We start from the raw sequence: 23,014 nt of genomic DNA, 5'->3' as shown, positions 1-23,014 counted from the left end.
GGCCCTTCCATGAAACTGAGAAAATTGTCTGACAAGACAGGGGAAAGATAATGCATGGGTAAAATTTAATTGAAGTCCAAATGAGTATAGGAGTTCTTTCACAATGAGTGAAAGGGAACAGTGTCCTCTTCTTTGGCTGGAGTTCTGTGTGGAATTAGGTTTTAGCTCATCTGCAGGAATACAGAGTGGACTGAAAGAACAGGTAATCTGCTGCTTAGAAGATAAACAGACTGCTGTTGGGAAAGGCCAGGAGAGTTAGAAGACCAGGGGGATGGCCAGCCAGGCATTAATGTCCCTGAGACCTATTTACAAAAGCTCACCTGGGCTTCCTTAAATTTTCCAAAAGATCATCTAGATTTCCAGGATCAGCATGAGGAAAGGGGAATAGACTACTCAGTAATGAGACAGGTAAACTCCCACTCTTCTTTGAGGGCAAATACAGTTCTGGAATTTGAGTTACCACAAATGAGGAATGCACAAAGCAAGGAAGTTGGTGTTTCCAAGGCTTGCTAATAAAGTTGTGTGATTTTTTTCCTGTTAGGATGAGGAGAATGATAGTGATAACCTCAGTAAAACATCTTGGGGATAACAATGGTACCCTCAAAATATGCTGTGCTTGCCCTCTAGATACAATAGGTCTTTCTGTAAGTGATGGGGTAGAGGGAGAAATTACTGATTTTTCACTTGAGAGCCTATCCATTTTCCTGCCTTTCAAAAGGCAATACCATGCTATAAAATCTGAGTCCACAGCAGCCTTCCTTACACAGTCCCTCCAGTATAGAAGTTGTGAGCCCTGGGTATCTGGTGTGGTATTGCTTGCCAGCAGCTGTAACATCTGAAAACAAGTTTCTCTCAGAAGTGTTTTCAGAAGCCTGCTTTTGTAGTGTTACTTGCAACAAACTTATCTGCTTAGATATGCAGGTGAAAACTGGTTGCTCATTTTATACAGAAATCTGGTTTCAACTGTCTGTGTTCTTTTTGCCTTTTAACAGCTAAGATCTGTCAGGTGGCAACTCTCCCACTTCCTAGCTGCTCCCAGACAGCGTACTGCAATTTTGGCACCCCAAATAACAAAGCAGGGAGAGAGTTGTGTAATATATATCTTCTTTGTGCTCTATTAATCATAGAAATTAAATTTAGTTCTTCATGCCTGGAGTAACTTGGCAAGGGGACATGGAGGCAAGAACACCCTTTGTAAATAAAATTGTTAAACGGAGTACAAAGTTCTGTATGGCCTTTTATGGGAGCACACTCTTGGGACTACCCAAAAATCAATAGATAAAATAGAAAACAGTGAATCAAATCAAAACAGTTTCTACTCAGCTGTAGAAGTGAATAATTCACCTCATAGGTAGTTGTAATTTTATAGGGTAGCCAAGATCTACAGTGAACAGCAAAAGCATGAACTACAGGGTGCAGCCAGCAAGCATGTAACGCTGCAGAGCTGTTTAGCCCCAGAGCAGGAGAGGCTGGACTGAGTACAGGAGGGCCACACCAGAAAGGATGGTTTAGAAAAGTCCATTCAAACACAAGGGTTTTTTTCTAAGACTTACCAGAAAAAAAAAAGTATTTTCCACTGAGATGAAAATATTATATCAGTGATCTCTTCAACAGCGTGAAGTTAGCTCTGTAACATGGCATTAGACTGCCACTCTATGGCAAGACACAATCCAGCAGGTGCTCTGCCTTAGTTTCCCCAGGGATAGTTCCAGCTTACTCTAGTGGCTTATGGCTTCAAGACCAGGTAGCTTGAAAAGGTCAAGCCACCTCTGTCCCTCTTGTCCTTCCTCACAGAGTGTGAAGACAAAGTAGTCACACAAAAAGCTCTCCAGACCAGCCAAGCTGGATTTGCAGTGCCTCCAAAAAAAAAAAAAAAAGCTTCTTACCTTTTTTTGTGGGCTGAGCTCTGATTCCTCCTTCCCTGTCTCCTATGGCTTAACCTCTGTGCAAAGCCTACCCTTCTCCAGGGAACCCCGATTAGCCAAACTCTTATCAAATAATTTCAGCTGGAAGCTTCCCTACTTTCAGTTCCCAAATAAGAGCTCTCAGCTTGCTAGCCCCTTTCACATGTGTGAAATAAAGCTGATTGTTCTGGTGCAGTTTAGTGCCTACTGTAGGCAGGGACAAATCATATTTTAAAAATGATAGAAAAGTTGCTCTATCATTGCAGAAAGAACAACCTCCCCATCTTTCAGGCAATGATTAGAGACAAAACTTAAAGAAAACTTCCCTTGCTACTCTCTTGCCCGTAATAAATCAGGTCTGTGCCACAGGCAACTCAGTCTGCAGGGGGATGAAATGTGGGGTCAGCACATGGTGGTCTCCAAGCTGCCTTGTCATCGTTGCTGGAAGCAGGCATTATGAAAGATTTGCTTATGCAGAGATACAGCAGAACAGTGTGTTTCCCAGCTAGGGTAGGACTCAGATATTAAAAAAAAAAAAAAAAAAAAAAAGGATTGTTGGTAGAGAAGGGGTGAGAAATAAAATTGCAGAGAAATTCTATTTATCAAGCATTTTCCCCCAGTCAGGTACTGACTGCCATTAGAGGTTCACACAGTGGCCAGTGATAGACAGCAGTGCCAGGTTTGGGATGGCATTAATAGAGAGCTTGTACTGCTTACAGGAAGAACAATTGGTACCATTCGTTTTTTGATTGTTTTTTAATCTCATTTGCTTATGTAGTACTTACTTCTGAAATAGAAAGAACTCGGTGACTAGAGCCTATCATGGGGAGGGGCTGCAGAAATATCTTGATAGGTAAGACAGAGGACAGTAATGGAGACAGCGAGGTCTCTGATGAAAAGACTAAGGGAAGAGGAACAATAAGAAGCAATTTGTACCCACATACAGCAATCAAAATTAAAACCCTGGGGTCTCAGAAATTAGTTCATGATAACCAGAAGGTAAACAAAGTGTAGTCTCATTTGATATTAAAGAATTATTGTCTTTCTCTCCTTAGGTAATAGCACTATTGTCTTCAAATGATCCACAGAGAATACATATACTGCCTTGATGGTTATATAACTATTTTTCCTGTCACATAGTGCCTTGTCTTACAACATCCCTGCAAAAGAAATTCTATCCTTTCTAGAAATACCATCAGTGACTCTGGAAAAAAAAAAAAAAAAATATATTGTCAGCCCACGGGTGGGAGAAAATTATGTTACTGCACTAATAAGCAGACAGCTTTATCACTAACTGCAGCGTAAGCCTCAGCAGCTCACAGCTATTGCAGGTGCCCTGTGCTTTGCTGTTCTAGACTGTGCTGTGCCCAGTGCTTTCAGGAATTTGGGCAGGATGAGGAGGAAGAAACAGACCACTCACTAACATCACTGAATTTTCAAAGTCTTGTATTTGAATTGTTTCTGAAAAGAGCCTGAAGAGTGAGTGCAAATTAAAAATACCAGAGGATATTTTAGCAGAGCCTGTAAGAGATTTCAGTGACAAGTGTCCTGCCCAAGACAAAACGGCCAGAAGCAGCTGAAGGAGAAGCAAGATTTGGCTCACACTACAATAGTGTTCAAGATTTGGGCAGGATTCTGTCACGACCATTGAGAACAGAAACGTTATGAGGAGTTTCTCCCTGCTGCAACTTGAAACCTTCACACAAAGTCCAAAATCAAACAGACCTAATGCTTAAGCTAGAAGAGAATCCACCACAGTTCTATAATCAGAGCTTCTCAACGGACAGAAGTGTAAAGCCATATGCCCATTTCTTTATAAACTTTTCTGCTAGGGCTATCATCCAGCCTGTCATCACCTTGGACTCTGATTTCCCAAGTGCTCACATGAGGCCTCTAAATGAACAGAGATTCCTCTTTGTTTAATGCTGCAGTGTGGCCTTTATTAGTACCTGCTCTGCTAAATGCTTCCTCTGGATCCTCACTGACTTCTGTTTCAGTTGTTATGACATCCTTTTTCTCCGACCTTACTCAATGGAATGTACAGGGCAATTATCACAAGGCTGCAGGCAGGATGCAAGTGTGCCAGTGTGGCTATGTCCAGCTCAGTCTGAGCCCTTTTCATCTTGATCCTGTCCTCTCCCACCCCATTGCTTTGACTGTTATTGCCATGCATCCCCCTTTTTTCACGCCCTCCCCCCCCCCCCCCCCCCCCCCCCCCTTTTCCATTAAATCAGATATATATTTCTGGTCTTCACGGATTATCTGTCTCCAGCTTACCTATCATCTTTCAGACAGCATTGGCTTGCCAGCTCTCACATCCTGTCAGCCAGTGATGCCCATTTCCATCATTCACTGAACACAGTTTCCAACATGAATGATTTGCTTGTCTTCATGCAGTTCCTCATGCTGGTGGCAATGGCAACAAGAGACATTGACAATAGGTAGGCTGCAGGCACACGCAGCCTGCTGGCCGTATTGTCAGCGCTGACCTATGTTGTTTTATCGTTACCTGCTACTTTCCTGACAATATGCCTCCATTTCTTGTCTCCCTATACTTTGATAACAAGTGCTTTGGAGCAGAGACCTTTTTATTCTGTGCTGGTGTAATGCTTTGACTTGCCTAACATTTCTAGGCATGACAGTAAAGCAAACACGGTGGCCTTCTATTCTCTGGTAGTGTCATGACTTTCCTTAACAAATATGCTCTGCTTAAATTTTTGGTGATGAATTGGTGAGTAGTTCAGTATGGTTACAATAAGAAGTCAATAGAAGCTCGGGGTTTCGTTTTAACAAAAATGTGGATGTCTGAAGATTATTTTCAGAGTTTGAAAAGCAAAAGAGAAAGCCTTCTGAATAAACAAACATCTCAAAAGCAATCCTATATGAACTAAAGTGATAAAAAACACTGGCACTGATCCTCAGAAAGCCAAACTATTATTTCTCACTTTACTTTACTTTTATAATTCTGCCTGCTCCCTATGGAACTGGCATTCCTGTTCATGACTTGCAGATGATGCTGCAAATCATGAAAACGTAGATGGGTAGTAATTTTGCGGCACAGCAGACAAACATAGACAAACATGTCATCTCTACTTACCATAACAATTTGTCACTGAAACAATATCCTGAAATTCATATATGTGATTGGAAAAGCTGGGCACTGCATTCTTTCTGCTCTTTCGAGATGGCTACAAATATGCTTGAAACACCAAAACCCGTTAAAACCATGCATCTTTGAATATGGACTTAATTTCTGGGCCTGATTCCCCAAAGCAGTTGAGCTATTTTGCACACCACCTTACAGTTTCCTTCTTGTACAAACGGAAACTTAAGAATGTCACCAGTAAGAAGTGACTGACCTCTCCCTGTATAATAAGCAAGTTAATCCCATGGTGAGGGACATCAGATTTAGATAGGCCTTATCTCACTTCTGAGTGAATGATTCAGCTACTTCTTTTCTTAGTAAGAAAATCAATGTGCTCTTTTCTAAGCAGAGTTTCAGTAATGGGACTTAACACTGCAGAACACCTCCATAAAAAATGAGGGGTTTATGAACACCTCGTAGAAGCATTTTTCCCTCATTACAAAAACATTTTCTTTGCATGTTTTTATCCCCTTTTGCAGCTTTAGTAACAAAATGTAATTTACTAAGAATAAAATTCTCATCCTCTCTTGCTCTCTACCCCAAAAACTCTACCCAGCCAAAAAGTTAAGCCTTTGCCCTTACTACACAAAGAATATTTTGCTAAACAAATGCATTGCTGCTGCCTTTGACACGAGAGGTGAAAATGCTACATTTTTCAGTATTTATTTATAGTAACTAATTGTCAGGGAGAAGAGGTAATGAGAAATACAGTCACTTCTGTCTTCAAAAATTTAAGCAAAGATAAGTTCAAAAAATCCTAGCCATGCAATCAGTACAAACTGTTGCTGTTATATTCCTGACCATAGCATACTTAACAGTCTACTCAGTCTTTCTGGTTTCAAATTCATTGACTTGTGATAGAGTTACTTTCTTTGATTTCTTTTAAAGTGAGAGAACAGAGCTGTTTATTTTGCAGTTCACAGAGAAATGTCCTTGTGCAGCAATCAGAAGTAGTTACCATCATCAGGCAACTGCAGTGATCTCAATGTGCTCTAGTGTCTTGCAGACAGCAAGTCAGCAATGATCATGTTGGTTACTCCATAAAAACAATAGAAAAATAACCTCGTGGCAGCATTCTGAAGTTAGATAGCAAAGAAACTCAAACCTATTTTCTGAGCATAAACATTTCACATTTAAGGAACAGTATATCTGTTAGGAGTCAATTTCACACCACCAAAACAGATATTCCACAGAACATACAATAAGCTTCCAGGTCTCATTGCCCTTGCAGAATTAAGCAGTTTTGTACTTTTATCATGGATCTACTCCTCAGATAGCATAAGTCAACATGGGTCTACTAACTCAGCTCTTACTGCTTGAGGATCTGGGCTCCTCATTACAAAGCAACTGCAAAGCTAGCATAAATTGCCCAAGGAAGATTCTGCCACAGAAAGAGTTTCGAAGCGCTGTACAGAAGCCAAAGCATATTCCCTTCCTAGCGATGCTTGTTACCTGACAGACTGTAGTTTCCGGACAAGTCCTCCAGAGCTGCTTTACAGTAGGAAAACGAAGTTTTTTTTCCATTCACTCCGTTGATTTGAACACTACAGGACCTCATGCTCCAGAGGAACTTCTTGATGGTTTAACAAGTGACTTGGTTCAGCTGCAACTCCAGTTCAATACCTGTAGAGCAGAGAATAGCATTTCTTTTCTTGTGGGGATGTTTTGAGACAGTCAGTCAGTCAGGTGTTCAAACACTAAAGCAAACAAACAAAAATTGAACTAGGAATAAAGAAAAGCAAGAACTTAAGAACAGGAGTGTTAGACGATGTCAGGGAACTGCAAAGGCCAGCTGCTCTGTAGGGGCCGAGGGGATGTTAACAAATCAGGAGGGCAGAAGCCTCCACAGCCAGGGCACTGTCCCACAGCACACGAGCGAGGTGAGCCAGGCAGACCCAGGGATGGGAGCCAGGATCAGCTGAGAGCCTGGGCTATCAGGCAAGTCCATGCCAGCAAAGCAGGCCTAGGGCAAACCTGAGAGCAAAAGGCAGCAAGTCAGTCAGTGACCGTACCCAGGGCCAGATCAGTGAGCCCATGGCTGGGCACAGGCACAGCTGGGACAGCCTCAGGCAGGGAGTGCATGGCCAGGCCTAAGCTTAAATGCAGCCCCTGGCCCCATGGGTAGAGGGGGTTGATGAGGGTGTCAGGTGAGGCTGGTCAGGGCAATTAAGACCTATTAGTGCACTCAGGTCCCTGACAGACCCTGAGTTTCAATTCTTATTACATTTTCACTACTAAATTCTTTCTGCTAAATTAAATTCTTAATAAATGAGCACATTTTCTCACATACAGAGTCTTACTACCTTGCACTGATGTCACCCTAAATACCTATTTACCATCTGGTAATTTATTTAGGATCTTAAATTTGGATTTGGAATCTTCTGATATTTTGGAAGTTTAGAGCAAGAGATCTCATGAGGGATTTTTCTTATTTATTGTTTTAAATTATCTGTTGCATTAGAGAAAGATGTTGGTATTTAATACATTTCTCTGAGAACAGAAGAGTGTGAGAATGGCCATTCTGAGTCAGTCCAAAGGTCTGTCTAACCCAACGTCCAGTGGCTAAGAGCAACATGCCAGGAAAGAGTGCAAGAGTATGGTAAGATTTCCCTAGAATACTTTCAGCCTCCAACAGTATGCAGCTCAGCAAATCTGTGCCTCTCGAACAGTGATCTAAATCAAACATTGATGGGGCTTTTGTGGGTTTGTAAAAGGATTCTGGATGCAAGTAAGAATGTGGTTTCAAGTTATCAACATAAAAGTCAGGGAAAAGAAAGGCTGCAGTCTGAACCATGAAGTTATTTTGGTCCAAACCAAATTACTCTTTAGCTTGAGCACAGGTGCAGAAATCTGAAAGCTAACACAGCCTCTCTTGGAAAGCTTTGTATAACTTAAAGCAGAGTCATACTACAAAACCAGTTTTCATCTCAGCTCAGCAACTCTCTTCATGATATGCAAGTGCCTTTCAAAAAAGTTGCCAGAACGAGCCAGCTGAGACAGAAGCTCCCTTTCCCTCCTTTCTCCTAATGATTGGAAGAGAAATCATTCCTCTTAAAATGAGGTTTTGGTTCACAGATTTTAACGCAACATCTTTTTTTTTTTTTTAAAAAAAAGTAGATCCTAAATAGCCTCATTAAAGCTCTGATTTTCAAGGTTTGATGATCAGAACTCTGAGATTCGCATTCCAGAGAAGTGCCGGCAACTGAAGCACCTGGAATGACTAGCTGAAGATTTAGGAACATGGTTTTTGTGTAATAATTGGGCTTTAAGAACAGAGAGGCTGTATAAAACCAGAAATCTAAGAGAGTCACGCAACATTAACATTCACTATGTTGGCAATAGTTTCTAATCACTGCTATTTCTCAGGCTTTTCTTGTGGTACTGTGATGGTGCTTCTACTGAATTTCTTACCTCCCCTCATTAGACATTACTGCAGTAAAAGGCTCTACATGATTCACTGAGTGCAGAAGAATAACGGAGGGGAGACTTTAAAATAGCAACTATTTTGCATTCTCCAACCATTCCACTGGGGCCGAGTTCTTCAATTTTGGTAGCCAGTAGAGATGAATGTATATATTTTGAAGCACTGGTTCTGGAATTTCACCTATATACTTATTGTGAGGTCACTTGATGCACTTTTCTGAAAGTGCATATGTAGGACTCAAAGATGCTGATGATCTTTTATAGGCAGGGTACTTATCTAACTAAACTCTGAGGAATTATTTGCAATGTGAAAACTGCTGCTTTTACCCACCCTACCAACTTGTTACCACACATTAATTTCCGTGTGTCTGAAAACTGATTTTTCCAGTTATGTCAGTTCATCTAATGAAAGACATTTACTTACAGAGCTTGCACGGCCTGTCTTTACACCGTAACAGTTACAGCGAATACCAACAGAAATAATGGCATGTTTTCCTGCCTTGACAGCATCCCTCCCCAAAACTCATGAAACTACACCAGAAACACAGAACACAGGAGTACCGTCATTAAAAACAACGGGTGTATCATGTGGAGAAACAAAGGAGAGGAGCAGCTGTAATCCAGCCCACAGATATCATTTGCAGCTGATTTTCCAGTGTCATAATGAATTGTTTCTCCATTGAACTTAGGCCAGCTTCTGTGGAAAGACATTAAATACAATAGTAGACAATGTGTTTGACAAACAGGGTAAAGCACAAACCATTTGGCCCATTATAAGAATAAAGACTTATGTTCCAACAAAAGAACTGGAAACCAGAAAGCAGGGCTTTAGGAGACTGGGGCAAAAATTTTGAAAGAGGAAAATTCCAGCTTTACTATGGAATGGCAGATACTCCACATGCCAGCGATGGTACACTTTGCTGTCTGTCATCAGTTCTAGGTTTTACAAATACACAAGTACTTCGTTTCAGTTGAGTCTTACAAATTGTATCTGGAATTCAGCAGCTGAGCTGGATTATTAAATTACTGCTTCTCTAGGAATAACAGTTTTCAGTCACACGTAGCTAACAACTTTTATGATGAGGTATGAGCCAAGATGAATCTCAGCACTTTCCCTTGGTCATGCCAGCTCTGTACTGTGAAAAGGACTTCAATTATCAGTACTCCTGTTAGCAATTTTCATTATGAAATGTAACAATGACTGTAGCATAAAAAAAGCTCTTTTAACAGAGTTTATTTTTCCTAGCTATAAATATGTTTGAAAAGTAAGTGTTGTAAAAGATTTTCCTTATGACATACTATTGACTCGGCATGACTGAGTACCCAAAAAAGTCTGTAACTCATATTTCTGGCTGCTACTGGAAGTCAAAAGAACAGACACCTTTACCATATGTCTGAATAAACATGCTATTTTCCCATGAGATTTCACCTGAATATTTGTGTTGATAGTCACATTATTATAAAACTATACTGACCTAATGCTTCTGAAGAACTAGATTTAACTTGGTTGAAAGCATTTGGTTGTTTAGTGCAGCTGTTATTGAGATAAAGTCATTATCAGAACAAATATTGTACAAGGGAAAATCTTGGTTTGGAGTTTTTGCTTTAATACAAAGAACGAGATAGGACAAGAGGCAAAGGGCACAAATTTAAAACCAGTAATTTCCATCTGAATGCATGAAAACAAACACTTTTTTTACTGTGAAGGTGGTCAAACACTGGGAGAGGTTGCCTAGAGAGGTTACAGAATCTCCATCATTAGAGATACTCAAACCCCAACTAGACACAGTTCTGCGCAACCTGCTGTGGCTGCCCTTGCTTGAGCACAGGGGTGGACTAGATGATCTGAAGAAGCACTGTCAAACCTCTGCTATTCTGGGACTCTGTAGGAAGGAAAGTGAATTCTTCCTTGTTGACCAGGGTCTATCAGCCAGAGCAGTAGCAGGAACATAGCAGGAGTCAAAAAGTCTATCATGGAAAACAACAGTTCCGCACTCTGACGAGCTGAGAATGCAGCTTCAGGGAAAAAATACATACCTTAGGAAAATGAAAGTCTGAAAAAGCTCTCTCTTATCACAAAGAACCTAACCCAAAAGTGAATGCTGACATAAGGAGTTAGCCATGTGGATATTCATTCACAGACTACAAACTCCTTTAATACTTTTGGAATAATATAACTTAGAATTTGATAAGATTTGGTTATAACGTGTTGACTTAGTAGACATGAGCAAATGGTAACCAAAGTGTATTTTTCCCAGAATATTCCCATACACAAATAACTCATTCACTGATATAAAAATAAACTGAAAATCAAATTAAATAGGTTATTTCCTTTGTCCAGCCCATTTGCAAGTTGTTTTCCTGTTCTGGTACTTGAGGAAATCACAACAGAAGCACTTTTTTCCCCACGCATGTTCATAAAATCCAATTTTAAACTCATCAATTTTGTCCATCTAACAGACATAAGATTTCATTAGTTAAAATAAATGCTCTTTGATAAAATTAATATTCCAAGTTATGAGTAGTGTCTTTATTGATGTTCTACAGTTAATAGCAATTCTTCTCCTCCTCTATATAAAGAAATATATATGCATGTATTTTTTATAGTTTTTATTACTAAGCACTTCTACTAGAAATTTATTTGGTTGATGTTAGCAGAAATGTACGTGATTATTTTGGCTGTGGTGTGTTATTCTGGAACAAGAAGATTGTTGGCTGCCCAAGGAAACTCCTGCGATGCTAAGGAAATAACCATGAAACTTGTGTGCTTTCAGGGCATATGGGGCTCATTTGCATGACTTTTAGCAAAATAACTGTGTCTCTTTTAACTGAAGCCTTTTGCCAATTGATGCAGTGTGCTGATGTTCTTGGAAGCATGGGTGTCTGCCTTCAGCTGAAGACAAGACAATAATTATAGCATGATAAGATTTACTATTTTAAGACAAAAAGTAAGTATCCGCATATTGGACTTACATAGCAAGAGACGTAAAGAGCAGTGTAATTATTCTTGTGACAATTTATGTGTAGATCAGCACTTAAACTGCATTCACTGTCAAACTGAACCTGAATTTCAGGTGGGTTGTCCTCCTGCAGCACCTGGGTTGCTGTAGGCGAGGAGCATGTCAGCCTGGCAGTTTGGACTTCTCCAAACCAGGTCCATGCAGCGCTGGCTGTGAAAGAAAGCGGTGATTACCTTCCCAGGCCTTTCATCCTTCTCTGAACTATTTCTTCTCTTCAGCTTCTGATGCTTTTTTCTCGATTAAATGGGACAAAGAAGCAAAGTTCCCTCTTTGTCTTTCCTTTCTTCACGAAAGAGTCACAGGTCTTCAATTACACAATAGTCCAACTGTTTAGAAACTTTTCTGCATTGGAGGGTTAAGGCAGAAACCTTCCTTGAGGCTAGACTGCAGTATCTAGCATTCTACCAAAGATTTTTGTTTACAACAGCTGTTTGCCATGTTTTGCCAGAGGCTTGAACAGTTGACAACTTTTCCTAAACATCAGTTGTTAGTACAAAAAGCAGGTGCAGAAAGGCTGACATTTCTTCTGTCCTTTTTCAACAAATTGGAGTAAAGAACATTATTTGTCAGCTATAATGTGAATTTCTCATTTCCCCTTTAGCAAATTTCAGAAGCGATGTACTGTGTTGAAACTGAAGTGGTCTCCAGGTAAAGTATCTTTTGAGAAAATGGTGGGACTCAAAATACAAATTGGGAATAATACTAGAGGGTTTTCAGCTGTGAGTTGGGCAATTTCTCACAAAGCCTAGATGATGGTTTATTTCTTTGCAATATGTTAAACAAAAGAAAAGCAACAGGGAAAGTAATATATATTACACAAGATAGTGCTTTCTCAATCTCTGAAGTTGTTGTGGTCAGGTGTAAAGATTGGTGTCCTATTTTACTTTTCTATTATTGTCAGCAAATTTGAAGTCATCTGCAAATTAAATAATTTATGTCCTTTTGATGTAACTGACCTCTGTATTTTAAGAAAGTATTGTCTGCCAAATACTACTCATTCAGTTTTAAGCTTGTCTGCAAGCTGTAACAAGGCAAGCATTTACGTTGCTCATATGAAGCTTTCACATGGCTTCATTTTTGTCTGTCTTACTCCATGGAAGAGGAAGTCTCCAGCTGGGACCAGCACAAATGCTAATACCCAATACTGTGGAGCATACCCATTGGAAATTTCAGAAAATTCAGCTCTCAGGCCAAAAGAATCTGTATCCACATTAAGGATAAATGACAGAAATGTTTGGACATCTCCTAGGGCTCCTGTAACTGCTTCTTGGCATTGAAAAAAGAATTATAATCACAAGGGATAAAATTCTTATGACAGGAAATTTTCATTCAGAGATAATGTAGACCTTAGAAAAGTGGGAATTCATCTTAAATAGCCTCAGCCATTGAAAACATAGTCATCTCTTCTGAACTAGCTGTGTGCCCTCTTTAAATGCCTCCATCAAGTGACTCATCCCGTTCTGAGACAGCGTAGCCAGAGCAAGCCACCCTCTAGGGCTGCCTCTCTGTCTCCACACTACAGAGAGGGCATAGATGACTAGCAGAGTTGAATCCACCCTCAGGACATAGCTGTTCCCATAGCACATGGGAAAAAAAGGTCATTATGCTGGGGTCTGGCGCTTTTTTTTTTTTTTTAAACATCTTTACTTTTTCTGTTCACTAGTACTAGTGGACCCAAGAAACAGGACTTTGGATTAGTCTTGAGCTTTCCATTATTATTTGGACTACTTCATATACTACTTCAACAGTAGCTTCTATTACTTACATGTTGCACATTCAAACCATACAGGAGACTGTGCTCTGTGTATTGAAAGAGATTCCTTTTTAGGAAACAGTGTATTAGAATGCTGCATTAAAAAACAAATCTCTCCTTAAATACCGAAAAACCTCAGAGTCTTCATGGTGGGACAGCGCCAGCAAAAATAAACTGTAAGGGACTTACCATTGTAGTGATAGATAATGCAGAAAAATTACTGCATCTGTTCCTGAAGTAATCTTAAAGAATCTTCATGCTGCAAGAAACACTAGTAAAAATCAGCAGTGCTGGAACTAGTGAAATAATTTCCAAACAGTTCCAGTAAATAACAGGATTAATGCAAATACAGAGTTATTGCATTGTGTCATTTGAAAACGTTCCTTGCTTTCACTCCTCTGTTTTCATGTTTCTGTGATGACTTATTTCAGTGGTTTATCTATAGGAATGTGGTGTTACTGAGTCTAAAAATGAGATTCTACTGCTGGAGCTAATGAATGAGGTTGATTAACTTGCAGGGGTTAAGCCAGGCTAGATATTAGGGAGGGACAAAATGACCTGTGTCATAACTGGCAGTGCAGTTCTGACATGGTGAATGGTATTAGTAAACATGTGCAACAAACAGATAATTTCTCATAGAAGCCCTTAAATTGCCAGAGGTACTCCTGATTTTTAACTGTTTCTTTATATCTCCCATTCATGGTCGAAATCAGTCTATCTTTAGTAGGAGACAGGGAGGACAATTTGATACTTGAGTTTCCCAGAGGCACTGGGTACAGCTTTCCTGCTGTGGAACAGGACAGTTTACCATGTACTCTTCAAGGGAACACCACAGCCCAACATTTGAAATTTGAGTTTGCCTGAGGGTCTGACTTTCATTTATGGTGACACTCTGTCTTGTCATACAAGGGGACAGACCAGGTTTGGATGAGAACTGATCCTTGTATTCTGGCCATACTACAGAACCCCTCTGCTTGACCAAGGAGGAATACAATGAGACAGGGAGAAAAACAGAAATGATATTTCAAGTGGCATTTTCTTTGTGGTTGCTAGGAGAATGAGAGAAAGAAATACAATCTTTTGACTATTCTCATTGGTTTGCTAGTAAGTTGGCAGCTAGAAATCCTAAAGCTTAGGTCATACATTTTTCTATAGTCATTTACCTGGGAGCAAATAGATATTTTCCAAGTTAATATTGCTTATGTATTCATATTAATATAAATTAATAGCAACTATTTACCTCGAAATCAAAGGTTTGTTCTCATAGGTCTGGGGGATGGAGTTCAAAAGACTTTGCACTGATTATCCCCAACTTCTTGGTTTAGGATAGGCAAAGGAAAGCAAGAAAGAAGGAAAAAATATTCCTAAAGGAAAGTCCTTGTAGAATTTTAAGATTCTGTTGGAGTCCTGAGGTCCAAAATGTCTTGGACAAGTGCCAGTTGCATTTCTGACCATACACCTAGAAATATATTGCTTTGCAACCATATAGCTCTGACAGTATATGCTAAGTAGCTTGTATACTTAAAGAGACAAAGTAGTTTTGGATGCCAGTCTCTCATGGGTTGCCATTTATATAGGAACAGGGTGCCTAAATGTCCTCCTCTGTATTCTGAAATCTCTTGTAAGGTCCAGAAGCTGGGGAGATAACTAACAAGGGGAAAAAGTTAATGCTAGCAGAAATCAGATAATAACCATTCTCCCCCTTCTGTAATGTAATTACTATCATTAGGTGATGAGTGAAAAGAGAAGGTATTAGTGCTAAGGAAAGAATTAATTAGCATTGTATGAGGCAGGAGATTGACACTGTTTAAATTCAAGATACAACTTTACACTGATTTATTTACCAAAAGATAGATACTACTCAGCTGATTTAAATTAATTTCAATCTTCTTCCTTCACAGTCATTACCAAGAAGACCTTTTTAACAACCTGTCCCCACCTGAGGAACTTTCAGCTCCACTTCATACAGAGTCCTTGGCTCTCGGTCTCCTTGCAGAAAAATAATGGCTATTAGGCGACAAGGTCTAACAGAAAAACACCACCCAGACATGTGAAACCAGGTACATTTAAAACTTCTGTTCTATAACCTTTCTTTTACAATCACCTGTACTTTTATATCAAACTCCCAAGCCTTGATTTACATAGGCACATGATCTTTGTATTGCTCTGTCCCACAAGCTGATGGAGGTGGCACATTCTCATTCTTGAGAATTAACTTAGGTGACTAAATCTTACAGACATTTGATAATGTGGTATTGAGATTTCACCAAAATATCATTTAAGTATTTAAAAAAATGGCCTTGAAATATGGTGTAGATTATCAGTGCTGACAGGCTAATATGAAGTCTAATTATTATAGCTGTGTAACAAAAATAGCGAGGGACTTAAAAGTGCAGGTGATGAGTTCAATACTATATTAATGACCAAAATGTCTACCAAAGACATAAGCTATCACACACCTGTCGAACAGTATGCAGAAAATAACCAAAGATATATAATCTGTACTGAACAGAGATGCTGATGACTGAAGTGTATGTATTCAACATATAAAGTAATTCAAAAGTGCAGAACAGGAGATGATAGCTAGAGGAACATGTACAATGTATAAGTTACTAGTTAAAAAGATAAAAGGAGCTGGAGTTTGTAGCCTTTGAATTCAAGAGATTGAAGAGCTAGATCTGGTTGTATGGGGCTTGGTCACAAACCCAGAGTGCACCTAAATGAAACATGAGCAATCCAGTACTGAGTAAACCACATACCTGGGCACTGCAAAGAATCTGGAACCTGGAAGTGCTGGGATGAAGAGCTGTTGCAGTGACTGAGGAGCTTCCACAGTGCCAGCAGACTGTGCTCCCTGACAGCAGTAGCAGCCAGGAACAGAGCAGCTTGTGGCCAGTGGCAGAGTCAGACTCTGGAAGGAGCCATGAACATGAAACATGACCCTGTTAACTTTGAGAAAACACCGCTGCACATGCATGAGTTTCCCATTTTTGTACTACCTTATACTTTCCAAAGTTTGGTGCAAATTCCTCTTACACAGAAGGTGAATGGAAAGCACCTAACACTTAACCAAGTATTAGAAAAGTATAGTAAAGGGGAGAACAGCAGCACAGGGGACAGACAAGAGCAGAGGAAGGGAAGGAGACATAGCAAGGAGCTGACTAAAGCAAGCAGTAACATACCATTCATCTAACAAAGGTAACAAGAGATGCCAATCCTTTGTTCTCTAGGAACAGAAATATATCTACTTACAGCATTAATCAGTAATGCTTGAAATCATTAATACATAACAGACTAATGGATCTGAAAAGTCATTACTGGTGTGTAGGAAACTTACTTCCTAAAAGTAATCTGCATGAACAGTAACACTAGAGCTAGTCAGAGAATGGATAATCTTGCCTGTGCAAAAACTGATATTGTATCTTCAAGTGATATGAAAAGCATAAATTCTGATTTTTTTTGCATGAAAAGAAATGTCAAAATAAGTCTCAATAGGTCCCTTTCAATATTTTTGCATGAAGCTTCTAAACTAAACATGTTTATTTCAAAAACATTGTAAAAGAATGCAGATATTCAGTGTTTTTCAGGATTCCACCAGTAAAATTACAGGAAAAATATCTAGTTGAACTGTCTTTTGCTAAGGGACAACTATTTAGAAATTTTTTAGTAAAGCTCTAACTAGCACCAGAAGTTAATGATGTAGGAAATAATGAAATACAGTGACTATGCCATCTTGCTACCTTTCCCTTTACCTAGATAAAAGGCCAAATAATTGTATCTAGACAATAAAAGGCTGTTCCATTATAGGAATGTTTTGTTGCATATTTTTTTCTTATTCTTTAGACAGAAGGAAAAAAGCTGCAAGGGCAGTGATAAGCCTAAGTAGTCAAATCAAATATATTTTTAATAAGGAATATCTACTGATATGAAATATGTTGATCTTGCTAATGGTTCTGGCATAACATTTATGTGAGAGGATTACAAATTTGTAAAGCAAGTCTGTCACAGAAATCATCTGTTCAAAGAAGGGACTCCTCTTGAAGAGCAACTGTACTTAGACAAGAACGGCCTTTAAGTGTCCAAGGCAGATGAAAAAGGTCCCTTCCAGGCTCTGCTCACCAGAAGAGAGATATCCCTATTAACGAGTACCATAGAAACAGAATTGGAGGAGGTATCTTTTTGATTCCCACTACCCATGAAGGGGGAAAAAAATTTAAGATAGTTTTCTGAAAAAAAATATTCTGAAATTCGGTATGAAATATTTTTAAAAGTAACCAGCAGACATTTGAGACCTCCAAAAGTTTACACAAATGCTGATCATATTCTTTCCTCCTCACTCTAAAGGAGATATAGTAACTTTAGGCCCCACTACTGGTTTGCTTTCCTTTGTTTTATCCCTTTGGTCCCTTTCTTTTCTTTCTGTTTGTGTCTAGAAGTTGCTGTTTCCTGGAAAGGCAGGTTAAAAACTGAGTGTGAGCTCTAACTGGAAATAACAAATGAGGTTAAATTCACTTCTAAAGCAAATTCTATTCATAGAACTGGTTTCTAAAAACTGGGCAAGTTTCCAGAAGTGATTAAAAAAGTATAAAATAAGATCACAGAAGGTCTGTAAGAACCAGTGTGGTAACTTGATATAACTACTACCACTTAACTGCTATCAAACCTGATAAGGACATGAAGCTTATGGTAACTAAAACTAAAGCATATGCTAAGTCATAATGATTTTAATGGTGTTTATGTGTATGGTAGATTAAGGCATGGTTAGCTTTAACAGCCCCTTTGTTGGTTAGGAAAGTAAATATTGATATGCCCATTTCACTGACTAACATAGATCCTTGCTAAACAAGTGAATAATTTACAGCACTCAAACCCCAGAGGTCTGGCTATAGTCCACTGAACTGGCCTAAAGCATTCTCTGGTAAAAGCAAAAACTCTCAGGTGAGTTCTCAGTCGTAAGAGCTCCAGCCACCCCTGAACACACGTGTTAAATCCTGTAACAGTAGGCATTGGAGAGGGGCTGTGTTCTTTCAGGAGTTAGTATATGAAGAGAAAAATCTCTTTATATAGTATTGTACATACCAATCTACCAGTTCAGAAGATGTCATCCTAAGGGTTGGAGTCTTGTTGAAAAGAAATTGTGAGTATAACTGGAAGAAATTAACAGTAGGATGGCATCAAAAAATTACACTCAATTATTTAAGTAGTGTTCTGTGAAAGCTTGAGAGTTCAAGCAACATTCATTTACCCCACGTATGCTGTTCTTGTTGCACTATGAATATTGCCTTAGTGATGAAGTAATTTATTTTCTCACCTTTTTCACCTCAGTTGTTTCTCACCCCTACCCAACTTACTGTTCTTCCATTTTCCTCCCACCCTTCATGTCTTCCTTCCTTTTTCCCAAGTGGTATCTCTCATTCATTCCTGTCTCATACTTCATTTCAATATCTTTCAGTCTTTGTGGAACAATAAATACTTAGTTTTGTAGGAAATTGGAAAAGCACAAAAGCAAGCTGTTTTTCTTAACAGGGAAGTGGTGGACTATATCTGCAGCAAACCAGTCCCTGGGAGTCTACCAGTCATTGCTTGGAATAATTGAGTTTCATATCTGCCAGTCCCACTCTAATTTTGTGTTCAAGAGTTCTTTGCACACCCAGCAAGCTAACAAGTACACAAACTTTGTAACAAGACCTTTAAAAAGCTTTCACTGCAGTATTTGGCACAGACTTAGGGACTTTTTGTTAGGTAATAAAAGAAGCCTCCATTGCAGAGGATGACATTACTTAATGATAAGATGAAAAGAAAACATGGTTTTCCCCCACAGACTAAAGGCATGTTACTGTATATCATGCACTAGTTGAATTACAGTCATTTGGAAAAGCCTACACTTACTCTGAAAAATAACCAACAGTTTAAAAGAAGGTCCACGCCCAGTGCTAGAAGAATATAACTATATAGAAGCTATTTCATAGATACAGCTGTTTTGTTAAATAAATATTGACCTGGTTATTTGTAAATTAGTTCTAAAATAGCATCATACTGATTTTAGAAGCTAGATAAGGAGAATGGAGGTATTTTCTTTTAACAAATAGCATTAAGGGGAGCTTTGGTAGTACTTAGTGAACCACTACAGAATCTGTTTTACAGTCTAATATAGTCTATTGAATACTAAACAATGAAACTGGGTTTGTGCGCATTGTTCCTTCATTTGATTACATTGTTCAAGCAAATGCAATCACAGCAAGATTAACTACTTTCTGAGATAAGACACAGGGCTCAGCCAGAGGCAGCTGTTAAAGTTTCATATCTGTTTCACAAGCAATTAACTGTTTTCAAGTAAGCAAGATCCTATAAGGAAGGGGTGGGGGATAGCTTGTTCTGCATGAAATAAGAGGGCAAATTTTGTTTTCTTTTAATACAGTTTCATTTGAATAGCTGTTCATTTTTAATTTGAAAGCATTGACAAGGCACAATACCTTTACTTACAGCCTATTTTATCACATGACAAAATTACCATGCCTTATCGCCGTCTTTTCTGCAGCAGGATATCCAGTGTACATTTGTTGCATTGTGAGAAATATCTTTATGTGAAATGATAGCTCCAACTAAGAAAGACTTTCTGATACAGTACAGCAAAAAGTATTTTAGCAAAGAGCTCAAGTCTTCAGAAAGACTTCTTGCCCACTTCTTTTGTTCTGGATCTCATCCTCTGCAGTCACCTCTCTCCTTTCTTTGTTATCAGCCGCAATGAAAGACACTCAAGAACCTTCCATATCTATAGAAAAGTAATGTTCTCCTGTTGGACCTGTCTTTTCCCTTAATGGAACCTGTGGAGGTTTGCATTTCTCAAACTTTTCTGCCTTGGTTCTACTTTGGAAGTAATGTTTGCTATAGTCTCAGTTGTATACCTTTTTATTCCCCTGCTATCACTTGGTCTGAGCAATTCTCAGTGCTTGAAAAGCAAGTTACACCATGACTTACTTCCCATTCATTAATACAATTAGATTGTATTATATGTTAGATTCTGACTAATCACTAAGTAAATCTCTAGGGAATTTAATTTTAAGAGAAGCACATACTGTTTCTGTTACTTGAAGCCACCTGCTCTAGTGCAGCTGGAAGTGGTTCAGCTATTATGAAACAATATCACATGATCACATTTTTTTCTTAGCCAGCTTATCAGTTTGATTATAGCAAGAGGGAAAAAAATAGCAGCAAAATAATTTCTTAATTGATGGAGAAAAGATTGAATATTCTGACAGTACTGATCAGGAGAGCTGGGACATACAAAAATATCCAAAACATGAACCACCAGTGAGGAACACTATTTCATAAGCACTCACCCTTTAAGGAAGTTCCTCAGTTGGGAGTTGCAGCAACATTCATAACACCTTTATGGTCAGTCTGGTTCAGCAGAGAAAGGCTGAGAACCATTGCTGTAATCCACAGTAAGCATCAACAATTGTTTCTATTCCTTCTCATAACATACTACAGTATTGTCCAACTTAAACTGCAAATTTTCATTAGCAAAGAGAGTGCCAGTTAGTCTGTTTGTCAAGGATCCTGGGGCACTGTCACAAGACTAAAGCTATAACAAGAGAGACCAATTAATGAAAAATTAAGTTTGAACTTAATAGCCTTTCCTAAACAGGGCTTTATTGCAAGGGCTCTGACTTTAGCTCAAACAGTAAATCTCAGTTGCATTTGCCAGAAGCAATTTTTAGATGCAATAAATAAGCACAAGATAACATACATCAGTGGTTCCTGCTCCATATTTGTCACTTAAGGTTACACGTTGAGAAGACTTGTACATAGTTAGTGAGCCTCATTACCTGAAATTCAGGGCCAGTGACTAACTCAGAGCTTGTTTCTTTCAGTCTTTGAAAGCCTAAGGATCACAGGGGATACTGAGGATATTACTGTGGTGCATATAACAGGATGGATGAAATTGTTTATTTACTCATCACTAAATAGTGGATACCCTTGCTTTATGTTGTTACAGAATTAATATTTTATATGTAAGGAAAGGATAAACACCAATTTGAGTTTCATATAAGAATTAAGTGCAGCTTATACAACAGTGATTTCTAATGTGAATAAGAGCTTCATAGATATAAAGAGAGGGATGCTTTGCTAATGTATTATTAACAGAACTGAATACAAGGCTTTAAATGAAAATGCAGTTAGTATTCTCAACAAAACTGACCGCAATAGTCTGAATTAGTCTTCAAAGGCCCCTAGAAAAATGGTGGGAGTGATAAGCAATCTCATAGGATAAAGCTCTTGTCACATAGAATGTTTTTAGGCATGGATCACCAGGGGAACTATTATTGAATTAAGCCCATTCATAAAAGTCTTACCAAATTAGTGCCTTTCATTTACAAACATAAGGGAACAGGAGAAGTACTTAACTCAAACTATGATTTTCAGCAAGTGAAACTCATGCAAAAAGCTTTGTGTCAGGAAACAGCAAGGGCCAGCAGCTCCCCAAGGAACTGGAAACCAGACACAGCAGCACAGCCAGGAGAACAGGGACCTCCACCAGTCAGGGCCCAGCCCCACCATACCTGAGAAAAACAAACAGGACAGGCTGAGGACTAGCAACTAGGAGTCCAGATCCTCATGCATGCCCCTGAAGATGATGAGGCAGATCTGAAGTCAAATTGAAAAACCATTTCAGGCTCAGACCTATTAGGGATAATGAGGACAAGATGCCTCAGAGAAGAGGTCTAAAGTCAAGCTAAGGAGCCAGAACCAAGATCAAAAAGACACAGACATAGGAGAGCTGGAGCTGCAGACCAGCAGCATACTAGTAATATACCTACAGACAAGCTTAAGTAAGAAGCAAGTACCCAGGGCTGAGCTAAATAGAGCTCCTGAGCAGAAGGGGTGGGTGGAGGCAACAGGTGAGGCCCGTCAGGGGAATTAAGGCCTATTAGTTCACTCAAGGCTCTGACAGTTTGAAAGTGCTCTTGCTTCCCCTGAGAGTAGCTGATTTACTAATACTTATATAGCTATTCTTTTGCCTTTTCTTGCCAGACTTGCCAAGGTAAAACGTTAAAAAGCAAGCATCTCTTTCAACATTGCAATTTGGTCCCACAAGCTTGAATTACATCCCCAAACATTCCTCATGTCACTTTTAAGTTCACCATGGTTTCTCTTCAAGTTCCTGAAGCGAATATTTAAGTGATTTTCAGCTTCTCTTTTACTCTCTATAAGTTGGACTTTAACAAGCTGTCAGATCAAATAGATATGAAGCTGTACATGTTCCCACTCATTTTATCAACAGAGTAAGAGTACTCTGAATCAGGGAGAGAACAGAGGGCATGTCAACACCATACAATGAGCACCATGCAGAGATGCTAGTATGGATTGTGGAAGCAGAATGTAGACATTGGTACAAAGCTTCTTCCCAGCTAATTACTTCTGCTGAGCATTGCTTTTCAGTAATGTTAACTATTCTAATCATAGTGCTGTGCTAACTTTGTTCTGTAACTTCTTTTGCTACTACTAGCTTCTCTGTACAGCACAATAGCACATTGTATAGGCATACTAAAAATAAAAAAATAAAGAAAATAGATGGGGATAATAGTCAAGAATCTGCACCAGCTTATGCTCTTGGATGCTCCTATATGGGATACATGAAGATCCCTGATATGGGGAAGGTATACGTGTAGCATGTTCTGCAAGGCATTTTGGGATAATCTTTAAAATAGCAGCTGGAGGGAAAGAGAACTTGCCACATTGATTCAAGGCACATACTGCAGGGCTG

General features: G+C 39.1%; 1 protein-coding gene across 2 annotated transcripts in view; it reads left to right on the top strand.

The window, feature by feature from the left end:
• WAPL (WAPL cohesin release factor) overlaps positions 1-23,014 on the top strand; it is a 157,835-nt gene that overhangs the window by 44,346 nt on the left and 90,475 nt on the right. For both annotated transcript variants that reach the window (XM_068398107.1, XM_068398106.1), the window contains exon 3: positions 15,147-15,305. The gene's annotated coding sequence lies outside the window, so the exon portion shown is untranslated. The remainder of the gene's footprint in view (positions 1-15,146; positions 15,306-23,014) is intronic.

The sequence above is a fragment of the Nyctibius grandis genome, chromosome 4 (genome assembly GCF_013368605.1).
Source record: "Nyctibius grandis isolate bNycGra1 chromosome 4, bNycGra1.pri, whole genome shotgun sequence".
NCBI lineage: Eukaryota > Metazoa > Chordata > Aves > Nyctibiiformes > Nyctibiidae > Nyctibius > Nyctibius grandis.
The sequence above is the reverse complement of the archived record's forward strand: the minus strand, read 5'-3'. Positions and strand labels throughout refer to the sequence as shown.